The following is a 12,922-nucleotide window of genomic DNA, read 5'->3' as shown; positions in this document are numbered from 1 at the left end:
AGGCAAGCAAGGGTTTGTTGCAACTGCAATTCTTACTTCTTCTTGAAATGTAGGGACGACAGTACATTCCATCACATCCACCTAGTGTACACAGGTAGGTCCATTGTGGCGGGTAGGCGGCTGGCTGCTTTAATGGCTGTTTGCTGTTCCCCTACTCCACTCCACTCCACTATTTGACTGTGGTGCTGCATCAATCAGTGGCTGGCTCAGGTGCAGCTCTTTAACTTACCTAGGAGGGAGGGAGGGAGGGAGGGCGGAGAGAAGACAAGGAAGGTGAATGAGCTGTTCCAATGTGAAATGCCGGAAACACAGAAACACAGAAGACACACACACACACACACACAACAAGAGGTGGCAATGTATTCATTAATTGCATTTAATAAATGAGCTCATTATCACACATGACTGTACAAATGCATTGTCCAACAGGTGTTGAAATAATGGGATTAAAAGGGGAGATCCCTTCAGAAAGACAGAAACAATGGCAAAGAGAAAAAACACTTTTGGAATCTGATTTTAGTCAACACATAAGGGAAGGGTGCACCGGTCCTGGAAATACTGCAATACCAGGTCAATGCGTGGAGTGGACAGAGCAAGCTCTATTTCCATCTCCCTGTTCTAAAAATCCATTTAATATATGGTCCCCAGATAGGGGACGTATCAGATATTAAACTGATAAGAACAGATACTACACTTGATCTTAGCCAAAAGGCCGAGAAGCGATAACCCGAGCGGCCCTTGCCTTGCCCGAGCCTGTCCCATACTGCTGTTCACCCCTTGCAGCGATTCAGCCTACTCCTAGGCAATTCCATGGGGCCCTGCAGGCTCACACACATTTACAGCTACTAAGCGGGAGGTGAATAAAGGCCGGAGAGGAAGCCAGACAGGATTTGCTTCTTTTGCTTGCACCACAATGCAGTGCTGAAAGAGGAGGAATCTACATAAAAACGCCTTCCTGGCAACGCCCAAATGCCCTCCTGCCATGCAGATAAACACTGGCAGCGGCAGCAAGTGCATGCCCACAGCCACCCCTTGTTCCTTCACACCTTGTATCAGCTTTAATCCAGTCCTGTGCTGCCTGCTGAGCAGCACTGAACAACACTGCCTGGGCCCAGGCTTTTATCTCTGAGGCAGGCCCCATTATGATGTCAGAAAGCTGGCTCTGGAATCCTGAGGGCTCCACTATGACACGTGCAAAGTTCCGTCTGAACTTTATATAAGACTGTGAGGCTCAGTCAGTCACTCAGTGTTGCCTGAGAGGGCAACACTGCAACAGCCGGCCGCCAGGCTGTCTTTTTTTTGCACATTTATTTGCCTCCAGGAGGCCACAAGAGGGAGACAAGGGACTGCAAAATGGAAAATAGGCATCCACCAACTTTACAGACAACTTCTCTTTGCTCCTACAACCTCCATCCTTGCACAGTTTGTTATTCTTCCAGGTAACATAGTAACAAATCCAAATTGCTGCTCTCTTTGTAGGCAAGCAAGGGTTTGTTGCAACTGCAATTCTTACTTCTTCTTGAAATGTAGGGACGACAGTACATTCCATCACATCCACCTAGTGTACACAGGTAGGTCCATTGTGGCGGGTAGGCGGCTGGCTGCTTTAATGGCTGTTTGCTGTTCCCCTACTCCACTCCACTCCACTATTTGACTGTGGTGCTGCATCAATCAGTGGCTGGCTCAGGTGCAGCTCTTTAACTTACCTAGGAGGGAGGGAGGGAGGGAGGGCGGAGAGAAGACAAGGAAGGTGAATGAGCTGTTCCAATGTGAAATGCCGGAAACACAGAAACACAGAAGACACACACACACACACACACACAACAAGAGGTGGCAATGTATTCATTAATTGCATTTAATAAATGAGCTCATTATCACACATGACTGTACAAATGCATTGTCCAACAGGTGTTGAAATAATGGGATTAAAAGGGGAGATCCCTTCAGAAAGACAGAAACAATGGCAAAGAGAAAAAACACTTTTGGAATCTGATTTTAGTCAACACATAAGGGAAGGGTGCACCGGTCCTGGAAATACTGCAATACCAGGTCAATGCGTGGAGTGGACAGAGCAAGCTCTATTTCCATCTCCCTGTTCTAAAAATCCATTTAATATATGGTCCCCAGATAGGGGACGTATCAGATATTAAACTGATAAGAACAGATACTACACTTGATCTTAGCCAAAAGGCCGAGAAGCGATAACCCGAGCGGCCCTTGCCTTGCCCGAGCCTGTCCCATACTGCTGTTCACCCCTTGCAGCGATTCAGCCTACTCCTAGGCAATTCCATGGGGCCCTGCAGGCTCACACACATTTACAGCTACTAAGCGGGAGGTGAATAAAGGCCGGAGAGGAAGCCAGACAGGATTTGCTTCTTTTGCTTGCACCACAATGCAGTGCTGAAAGAGGAGGAATCTACATAAAAACGCCTTCCTGGCAACGCCCAAATGCCCTCCTGCCATGCAGATAAACACTGGCAGCGGCAGCAAGTGCATGCCCACAGCCACCCCTTGTTCCTTCACACCTTGTATCAGCTTTAATCCAGTCCTGTGCTGCCTGCTGAGCAGCACTGAACAACACTGCCTGGGCCCAGGCTTTTATCTCTGAGGCAGGCCCCATTATGATGTCAGAAAGCTGGCTCTGGAATCCTGAGGGCTCCACTATGACACGTGCAAAGTTCCGTCTGAACTTTATATAAGACTGTGAGGCTCAGTCAGTCACTCAGTGTTGCCTGAGAGGGCAACACTGCAACAGCCGGCCGCCAGGCTGTCTTTTTTTTGCACATTTATTTGCCTCCAGGAGGCCACAAGAGGGAGACAAGGGACTGCAAAATGGAAAATAGGCATCCACCAACTTTACAGACAACTTCTCTTTGCTCCTACAACCTCCATCCTTGCACAGTTTGTTATTCTTCCAGGTAACATAGTAACAAATCCAAATTGCTGCTCTCTTTGTAGGCAAGCAAGGGTTTGTTGCAACTGCAATTCTTACTTCTTCTTGAAATGTAGGGACGACAGTACATTCCATCACATCCACCTAGTGTACACAGGTAGGTCCATTGTGGCGGGTAGGCGGCTGGCTGCTTTAATGGCTGTTTGCTGTTCCCCTACTCCACTCCACTCCACTATTTGACTGTGGTGCTGCATCAATCAGTGGCTGGCTCAGGTGCAGCTCTTTAACTTACCTAGGAGGGAGGGAGGGAGGGAGGGCGGAGAGAAGACAAGGAAGGTGAATGAGCTGTTCCAATGTGAAATGCCGGAAACACAGAAACACAGAAGACACACACACACACACACACAACAAGAGGTGGCAATGTATTCATTAATTGCATTTAATAAATGAGCTCATTATCACACATGACTGTACAAATGCATTGTCCAACAGGTGTTGAAATAATGGGATTAAAAGGGGAGATCCCTTCAGAAAGACAGAAACAATGGCAAAGAGAAAAAACACTTTTGGAATCTGATTTTAGTCAACACATAAGGGAAGGGTGCACCGGTCCTGGAAATACTGCAATACCAGGTCAATGCGTGGAGTGGACAGAGCAAGCTCTATTTCCATCTCCCTGTTCTAAAAATCCATTTAATATATGGTCCCCAGATAGGGGACGTATCAGATATTAAACTGATAAGAACAGATTTTTTTTTTTTTTTTTTTTTTTAAAATTGAAACCACAAGATAAAATCAATGGCATAATACATAAATATTCATACATTTAAATGAATACAAAAGTAATAATAATAAGACCAGTAATACAGATGTTATAATAAAAGTACAGAACAATAGCAGGATAAAATTTATACAGGGCATAAAAGACATAAAAGAATAAAACCATTTTTATTTACAATGTTATGGTATTCCACATTTGCAAACACCACATGGATGTTGCTTCTTTTACCCCTAGCTGCTTTTTGTCCCTAAGATAATAAATGTACATTTCACTTAGGGCATATTTGACACAATTTTTAACATCAATAAAATCATGTTTAAAAAGCAGAATGTTCCTAACCTTCCAGATGGCATTCTTAAAACAGTTTAAAATGATCCAACAGACCATTTGCTGTTTAAAACTTGGGCAGTTAAAAAGACCATAAAACACGTATTCAAATTTAAGATCTTTAAGACCGCAGGCCCATTTCAACAATGGGCCTACCTTCCTCCAAACCTCCTGTGCATATGGGCAGTTCCAAAACAGGTGCATTACCGTCTCGTCGTCACCACACCTGTCTCTCGGGCACTTGGCTCTCGCCACCAGTCCTCGCCTATGCTGGAATTCACGGGTAGGGAGGCACTGGTGAACGATTGCCCAGGCAAGGTCCTTGTGCACATTTGCCATAAATTTCCCGAAAACGTTCCGCCACACCACCTTGGACCTTGCCTGTGAGAAATTTGAAACTGCCAGTGTATCCTCCTGCCGCCTACAGGAGAGTGACACTTTTTTCTGGTCCCCCAATATGTCAGGCTCCAATTCTTGGAGACCTAGGAGCCTGACAGTTTTTTCGAGCACCGCATATTGTTTTGGGGGACACAGAAGCACAGGAGAATTCAAAGGGACACGAAACCATCGTTTAAAAATCATGCCCGTAGCGTACTTTAAAAAGTAGCTAAAAATACCATCAGAATTATACATTTTAAAACAGAAGCAAAAGTATTTAATGTAAAAGAAGTTAAAAAGGTTAGGAACATCTCTCCCGCCATTGTCCTTACATCTGTACATAAAATCACGTTTTAGTTTTTCCATTTTGGAACCCCATAAAAACATAAAACAGATCCTGGTCACTTTTTTAATATATAAAATTGTTGGAGGGAAAACCATAGCTACATAAAGCATTATGGGTAATAAAACAGATTTAATTATTAAAACTTTTCCCTCCATGGTGAGATTTCTCAAATTCCACATTAAAACCTTTTTTTCCATTTTGGCAATTACTGAATCCCAATTGGGTCTCCCATCGTTTTCTTGATTAAAAACAATTCCTAAAATTTTTATCTGATCCTGCTGCATGTTAACTCCTGGTGTCACAGAGGAATCCCATACACCAGTATAAAAACAGTCACATTTATCAACGTTTAATTTAAAACCAGAGGCTTCACAAAAAAAGCCGGTGTTCCTCAATGCCCTTCTCATAGAAGCGGCGTCTGGGCATAGGATGGTGGCGTCATCCATATAGCCTAGGATTTTTACCTGGTTCCCCCTTCCTCCAGGTATGGGCACGCCTCTGATGACTTTATCATCTCTTATTAGGGTGAACAGAGGTTCAATGGCACAAATAAAAAGGAGCGGAGACAACGGGCACCCCTGTTTCACCCCTGATAAAAGAGGAACACCTTTAGTTAAAAATCCGTTGATAGAAATTTGGCTAAAACAGGATCGATATAAAAGCTTAATACGTGTTAAAATAATTTCAGGAACAGCCATCTTTTTAAGAACCATAAAAAGATATTCATGGGAGACCCGGTCAAAAGCCTTCTCGAAATCTAAGGATAAAATAGCAAGGCTTTGACCCCTTTCTTTAAAATACCAAATGATGTCACGTAAAATATTCAGGGACTCAGTAATTGACCTCCCAGGTACCCCACATACCTGGTTTGGATGGATTAATTTATGAATAAAAGGTTTAAAACGGATTGTTATTAGTTTAGCTAAAATTTTACAATCAACGTTTAAAAGAGTAATAGGGCGCCAGTTTTTTAACTGGTCCTTCTCACCTTTTTTAAAAATTAAGGACACAATCCCCCTCCTCCAGGAAGGGGGCAGCTCTTCAGTAATAAAAACTTCCTTATACAATAAAAACATGTCATTCTTTAAAATTTCCCAAAAAGCATGATAAAATTCGATGGGCAGACCATCTTCCCCAGGAGCTTTCCCATTAGAAAAACTTTTAAAAGCAAATAAAAGTTCCTCCAAGGTAATATTACGGGATAAAACTTCCTGGTCTAAAATATCTAGCTTGGCATCAAGGGAATTAAGAACATGTTCTAAAAAGGAAGGATCAATATTTTTCTTGTTAAAAAGAGATTGGTAGAAATTAAAAGCAGAATTTAAAATGCCGACCATAGTGGTTTCTCCTTCAAGGTTTAAAATGACATCTCGTTTATCCATTACCTTTTTGAAGAAGAACCGGGAACACTTCTCGCCATCCTCGAGGTACTTTACATGTGAATTAAAAATTATTTGTTTCCCTTTCTCTTCTATGGCATGTTTTATTTCAGCTTTAAGATTTAAAATATCATCATCAACATCCATACCAATCTCCTTCAATTTAAAAAGTACATGTAAACGTTTATTAAGAACATAAAACCATTGTTTTTTCTCTTTTGCTTTCTTCTTACCTGCTCGAATAAAAAAAGCTCTGATTTTGGGTTTAATGCCCTCCCACCAGTGTAGCATAGGCTGACTGGGCGCTCTATGGGACTGCCAACACTGGTAGGTCCGCACAAACTCCTCTTTAATGATGGGGTCCTCCAGGAGTGTGGTGTTTAGTCTCCAGGGACCCCTACAAGCTTTTTGCTCTCCCTCTAGCTCCAGGTGCACCGAAAGGAGCTTGTGATCAGATAAAATATTTGTTAAAAGCAAACATTTTTTGGGAATAAAACTATTAGAAGTGAAAATAAAATCAATTCTGGAGCTCACTCTTCCATTGGACCAGGTGGGGCCTGGGTCCGCAGGCAAGAGTTCCCTCCAGCAATCTTTCAATTTAAAATCACCAATAAAATTCTTGAGCAGGTAAGAAGTACGGTCAATTTTTCGATTAAAATCCCCACCCTGCCGGTGTTCTCCATCACGTACACAGTTAAAATCACCACCCACCAGCAGGGGGGTAGACCCAACACAAAACAATGGTAAAATCTCTAATAGTTCTGCCCTCTCCTGTTTGGTAGGAGGGGCATAAACGTTTAAAACACGAATTAAAATTCCATTAAAAAGCAAATGTATTAAAATAGCTCTGCCGGGCATGATTTCAGTCACTGTTTGGATGGAGATAAAACGACCTCGGCAGAGCAATCCAACCCCCGCAGAGCGACAGTCATTTCCACCAGACCAGACTGAGGGGCCTAGTTTCCAGTCCATCTTTAAATCTTGATATTCCAAGTCATTAGGGATTCCACATTCTTGAAGCAGGCAAAGGTCAAAGTCCACAGTCTCTAAAAATGAAAATAAAGCAGTCCTGCGGACAGGGCTCTTTAGGGACCTCACATTTAGTGAGGCGACTTTGATAGGAACCAACATAGTCTTAGTTGAGGTCAGAGTCCGAACCAGAAGAGTCGTACTCGGAGATCAGCTGCGAGTCTGGACCCCCTTTTTGAGGGGTCAATAAATCTTGGATGTTGGTAGGGTCAGAGCCAGATACGTGGGCGGCTCCAACCCCCACACTGCTCTCATCCGAACTCCGATAGGCAGCTTTCCTCCGAACTCCGGACTCCTCTTCCTCTCGCTGTCTCTTTGCAGAATGGCTCCTATCCATCTCCTCGAAGTCGCTCTCACCCATCTCTGGCCCCTGGCTGAAGATATCGCTGATGTCCTTACTGGGCAGCTGCACAGGGGCCTGTGAGGTCCCATCACTCTTGGCAACCTTTGCCTGCTTACGGGGAGCCTTCATCGCAAGCCCCTCCACAACCGCAGTGGAGGAACTTTGCTCCGACCCCCCCGTTGACCGGTAATGGTCAAAACGAGGCTCCAATCCAGCATATTTTAGGGTTTTCTTAATGGAGCCCTCGTCTGACACAGAGTGTCTCCGCTCCATGCCCACACTCTTGGGACAGGCGTCAGGTCCTACTGCAGAACCTACGGAGCCACGACGCCTGTCGCTAACCACTGCCTCAACAGGGTCCACTGCAGGCGGAGCAGAGGACCTGTTTGCAGAGGTGCCGGTCAACTTATGTCCAGCAGAGTCAGAATTCCTCCTGCTCTGCCTGGACCCGGTGGAATCCCTATGGCCGTCCCTCGAGGCTGACATCGGTGGGCCCCCCGATGGAGCTGTGAAGGACTTTGGCCTGGACCCCTCAGTCGTCAATGCTCGTTTTGGGGCATTACCAGCGGCGTCTGCACATGTTGCAAACTGCCGCTCTGGCCCTGGTCTGGGTGGCCCAGATTTCGCTCTGCGGGGGCAATCTTTAAAAGCATGCCCAGTCATGCCGCACAGATTGCACAACACCTCGGAACTGCATTTTGCCGCCACGTGTCCAACCTGGCCACACCTGTTACACTGCACCACATGGGGCCGGTCACAATGTTCTCTGGTGTGGCCATATCTCAAGCAGTTCCGGCAGGCTATTGGCATCTGGGGGTAAAATAAGAATCCTCGATTCTTCCCAATGGCAAAGTTCTGGGGTGGGTGATGTAAGCCTCCAATGCCATTGGGATCCTGGCGGAACTTCACCCAATATTTCCTTTTGCCGTTCCAGAAGCTCTGGGTGTTCAAGATTTTGTGTGAGAAGCGGACCTCCCTGCAGTAACGACTGAGGAAGGTTTCAATGTCACACTCTGAGACAAATGGACTGAACATGCACATCACGAGCGGGACTTCTTCCTCCCCGTAGAGGAATAAAAAGTTCAGTCCATTTAGCCGCTCCTCACTCTGGTCCGCATCAGACAATCTTTTGTGCATGTTGTCGCAACATGCCGCGGCCGTAAAGGATATGGTGTACCGACCGCGGCTTTCCTGGTCATTGAGACACAGGATGTCCGCCCGCTTGAGCCCCAGGAAGTCCAGCAGAATCACCTCCACAATGAAGCGAAGGTTCTTCCGCTGGCGATGGCCTTCTTCCACCTCGATGCGGACGGACTGGCGCAACCGGGTGTCCCCGGATGCAAATCCAAATGTAAATGGCATTTTCAGTGCCTGGGGGCTAAGCCTGTCCCTTATAGCAGCAAGGGCTCAGATTCCACAATTAAGTGGAACCCTCCCCCAAGGCCAAGGATTAGGGTACCCCAGACACCTACGAAGCCCGATAAACGCCCTCGGAACGCTCTTAGAAAAACGCCTCAAGGCCGGTTGACCTCTTGGGTAAGGCGCGATCGCAACTCGTTGTCCGGGGGCTAAGCCCACTCCCCAAATAGCAGCAAGGGGGTGAAGTCTCTCTGTGAAAAGAGACGATCCCCCAAGGCCAAGGAGCAGGGTACCCCGGACACCTCCCAACAAAACCAGATGCAGAAATACTACACCTGATCTTGCCAAAAGGCCGAGAAGCGATAACCCGAGCGGCCCTTGCCTTGCCCGAGCCTGTCCCATACTGCTGTTCACCCCTTGCAGCGATTCAGCCTACTCCTAGGCAATTCCATGGGGCCCTGCAGGCTCACACACATTTACAGCTACTAAGCGGGAGGTGAATAAAGGCCGGAGAGGAAGCCAGACAGGATTTGCTTCTTTTGCTTGCACCACAATGCAGTGCTGAAAGAGGAGGAATCTACATAAAAACGCCTTCCTGGCAACGCCCAAATGCCCTCCTGCCATGCAGATAAACACTGGCAGCGGCAGCAAGTGCATGCCCACAGCCACCCCTTGTTCCTTCACACCTTGTATCAGCTTTAATCCAGTCCTGTGCTGCCTGCTGAGCAGCACTGAACAACACTGCCTGGGCCCAGGCTTTTATCTCTGAGGCAGGCCCCATTATGATGTCAGAAAGCTGGCTCTGGAATCCTGAGGGCTCCACTATGACACGTGCAAAGTTCCGTCTGAACTTTATATAAGACTGTGAGGCTCAGTCAGTCACTCAGTGTTGCCTGAGAGGGCAACACTGCAACAGCCGGCCGCCAGGCTGTCTTTTTTTTGCACATTTATTTGCCTCCAGGAGGCCACAAGAGGGAGACAAGGGACTGCAAAATGGAAAATAGGCATCCACCAACTTTACAGACAACTTCTCTTTGCTCCTACAACCTCCATCCTTGCACAGTTTGTTATTCTTCCAGGTAACATAGTAACAAATCCAAATTGCTGCTCTCTTTGTAGGCAAGCAAGGGTTTGTTGCAACTGCAATTCTTACTTCTTCTTGAAATGTAGGGACGACAGTACATTCCATCACATCCACCTAGTGTACACAGGTAGGTCCATTGTGGCGGGTAGGCGGCTGGCTGCTTTAATGGCTGTTTGCTGTTCCCCTACTCCACTCCACTCCACTATTTGACTGTGGTGCTGCATCAATCAGTGGCTGGCTCAGGTGCAGCTCTTTAACTTACCTAGGAGGGAGGGAGGGAGGGAGGGCGGAGAGAAGACAAGGAAGGTGAATGAGCTGTTCCAATGTGAAATGCCGGAAACACAGAAACACAGAAGACACACACACACACACACACAACAAGAGGTGGCAATGTATTCATTAATTGCATTTAATAAATGAGCTCATTATCACACATGACTGTACAAATGCATTGTCCAACAGGTGTTGAAATAATGGGATTAAAAGGGGAGATCCCTTCAGAAAGACAGAAACAATGGCAAAGAGAAAAAACACTTTTGGAATCTGATTTTAGTCAACACATAAGGGAAGGGTGCACCGGTCCTGGAAATACTGCAATACCAGGTCAATGCGTGGAGTGGACAGAGCAAGCTCTATTTCCATCTCCCTGTTCTAAAAATCCATTTAATATATGGTCCCCAGATAGGGGACGTATCAGATATTAAACTGATAAGAACAGATACTACACTTGATCTTAGCCAAAAGGCCGAGAAGCGATAACCCGAGCGGCCCTTGCCTTGCCCGAGCCTGTCCCATACTGCTGTTCACCCCTTGCAGCGATTCAGCCTACTCCTAGGCAATTCCATGGGGCCCTGCAGGCTCACACACATTTACAGCTACTAAGCGGGAGGTGAATAAAGGCCGGAGAGGAAGCCAGACAGGATTTGCTTCTTTTGCTTGCACCACAATGCAGTGCTGAAAGAGGAGGAATCTACATAAAAACGCCTTCCTGGCAACGCCCAAATGCCCTCCTGCCATGCAGATAAACACTGGCAGCGGCAGCAAGTGCATGCCCACAGCCACCCCTTGTTCCTTCACACCTTGTATCAGCTTTAATCCAGTCCTGTGCTGCCTGCTGAGCAGCACTGAACAACACTGCCTGGGCCCAGGCTTTTATCTCTGAGGCAGGCCCCATTATGATGTCAGAAAGCTGGCTCTGGAATCCTGAGGGCTCCACTATGACACGTGCAAAGTTCCGTCTGAACTTTATATAAGACTGTGAGGCTCAGTCAGTCACTCAGTGTTGCCTGAGAGGGCAACACTGCAACAGCCGGCCGCCAGGCTGTCTTTTTTTTGCACATTTATTTGCCTCCAGGAGGCCACAAGAGGGAGACAAGGGACTGCAAAATGGAAAATAGGCATCCACCAACTTTACAGACAACTTCTCTTTGCTCCTACAACCTCCATCCTTGCACAGTTTGTTATTCTTCCAGGTAACATAGTAACAAATCCAAATTGCTGCTCTCTTTGTAGGCAAGCAAGGGTTTGTTGCAACTGCAATTCTTACTTCTTCTTGAAATGTAGGGACGACAGTACATTCCATCACATCCACCTAGTGTACACAGGTAGGTCCATTGTGGCGGGTAGGCGGCTGGCTGCTTTAATGGCTGTTTGCTGTTCCCCTACTCCACTCCACTCCACTATTTGACTGTGGTGCTGCATCAATCAGTGGCTGGCTCAGGTGCAGCTCTTTAACTTACCTAGGAGGGAGGGAGGGAGGGAGGGCGGAGAGAAGACAAGGAAGGTGAATGAGCTGTTCCAATGTGAAATGCCGGAAACACAGAAACACAGAAGACACACACACACACACACACAACAAGAGGTGGCAATGTATTCATTAATTGCATTTAATAAATGAGCTCATTATCACACATGACTGTACAAATGCATTGTCCAACAGGTGTTGAAATAATGGGATTAAAAGGGGAGATCCCTTCAGAAAGACAGAAACAATGGCAAAGAGAAAAAACACTTTTGGAATCTGATTTTAGTCAACACATAAGGGAAGGGTGCACCGGTCCTGGAAATACTGCAATACCAGGTCAATGCGTGGAGTGGACAGAGCAAGCTCTATTTCCATCTCCCTGTTCTAAAAATCCATTTAATATATGGTCCCCAGATAGGGGACGTATCAGATATTAAACTGATAAGAACAGATACTACACTTGATCTTAGCCAAAAGGCCGAGAAGCGATAACCCGAGCGGCCCTTGCCTTGCCCGAGCCTGTCCCATACTGCTGTTCACCCCTTGCAGCGATTCAGCCTACTCCTAGGCAATTCCATGGGGCCCTGCAGGCTCACACACATTTACAGCTACTAAGCGGGAGGTGAATAAAGGCCGGAGAGGAAGCCAGACAGGATTTGCTTCTTTTGCTTGCACCACAATGCAGTGCTGAAAGAGGAGGAATCTACATAAAAACGCCTTCCTGGCAACGCCCAAATGCCCTCCTGCCATGCAGATAAACACTGGCAGCGGCAGCAAGTGCATGCCCACAGCCACCCCTTGTTCCTTCACACCTTGTATCAGCTTTAATCCAGTCCTGTGCTGCCTGCTGAGCAGCACTGAACAACACTGCCTGGGCCCAGGCTTTTATCTCTGAGGCAGGCCCCATTATGATGTCAGAAAGCTGGCTCTGGAATCCTGAGGGCTCCACTATGACACGTGCAAAGTTCCGTCTGAACTTTATATAAGACTGTGAGGCTCAGTCAGTCACTCAGTGTTGCCTGAGAGGGCAACACTGCAACAGCCGGCCGCCAGGCTGTCTTTTTTTTGCACATTTATTTGCCTCCAGGAGGCCACAAGAGGGAGACAAGGGACTGCAAAATGGAAAATAGGCATCCACCAACTTTACAGACAACTTCTCTTTGCTCCTACAACCTCCATCCTTGCACAGTTTGTTATTCTTCCAGGTAACATAGTAACAAATCCAAATTGCTGCTCTCTTTGTAGGCAAGCAAGGGTTT

The 12,922-nt window shown here is 46.5% G+C and overlaps 5 non-coding genes across 5 annotated transcripts; all 5 read right to left on the bottom strand.

The window, feature by feature from the left end:
* Positions 1–533: 533 nt before the first annotated feature.
* Positions 534–724, bottom strand: LOC142700875 (U2 spliceosomal RNA). The gene has a single exon (XR_012866749.1). It is a non-coding gene; the product is annotated as a U2 spliceosomal RNA (small nuclear RNA).
* Positions 725–2,012: 1,288 nt separating this feature from the next.
* Positions 2,013–2,203, bottom strand: LOC142700874 (U2 spliceosomal RNA). Its single transcript, XR_012866748.1, has one exon. It is a non-coding gene; the product is annotated as a U2 spliceosomal RNA (small nuclear RNA).
* A 1,286-nt stretch (positions 2,204–3,489) lies between these two features.
* LOC142700879 (U2 spliceosomal RNA) lies at positions 3,490–3,674 on the bottom strand. The gene has a single exon (XR_012866751.1). It is a non-coding gene; the product is annotated as a U2 spliceosomal RNA (small nuclear RNA).
* Positions 3,675–10,485: 6,811 nt separating this feature from the next.
* Positions 10,486–10,676, bottom strand: LOC142700887 (U2 spliceosomal RNA). The gene has a single exon (XR_012866757.1). It is a non-coding gene; the product is annotated as a U2 spliceosomal RNA (small nuclear RNA).
* Positions 10,677–11,962: 1,286 nt separating this feature from the next.
* Positions 11,963–12,153, bottom strand: LOC142700886 (U2 spliceosomal RNA). The gene has a single exon (XR_012866756.1). It is a non-coding gene; the product is annotated as a U2 spliceosomal RNA (small nuclear RNA).
* Between the last annotated feature and the right edge of the window lie 769 nt (positions 12,154–12,922).

This window comes from Rhinoderma darwinii, unplaced genomic scaffold, assembly GCF_050947455.1.
Source record: "Rhinoderma darwinii isolate aRhiDar2 unplaced genomic scaffold, aRhiDar2.hap1 Scaffold_198, whole genome shotgun sequence".
Classification (NCBI taxonomy): Eukaryota; Metazoa; Chordata; class Amphibia; order Anura; family Rhinodermatidae; genus Rhinoderma; species Rhinoderma darwinii.
The sequence above is the reverse complement of the archived record's forward strand: the minus strand, read 5'-3'. Positions and strand labels throughout refer to the sequence as shown.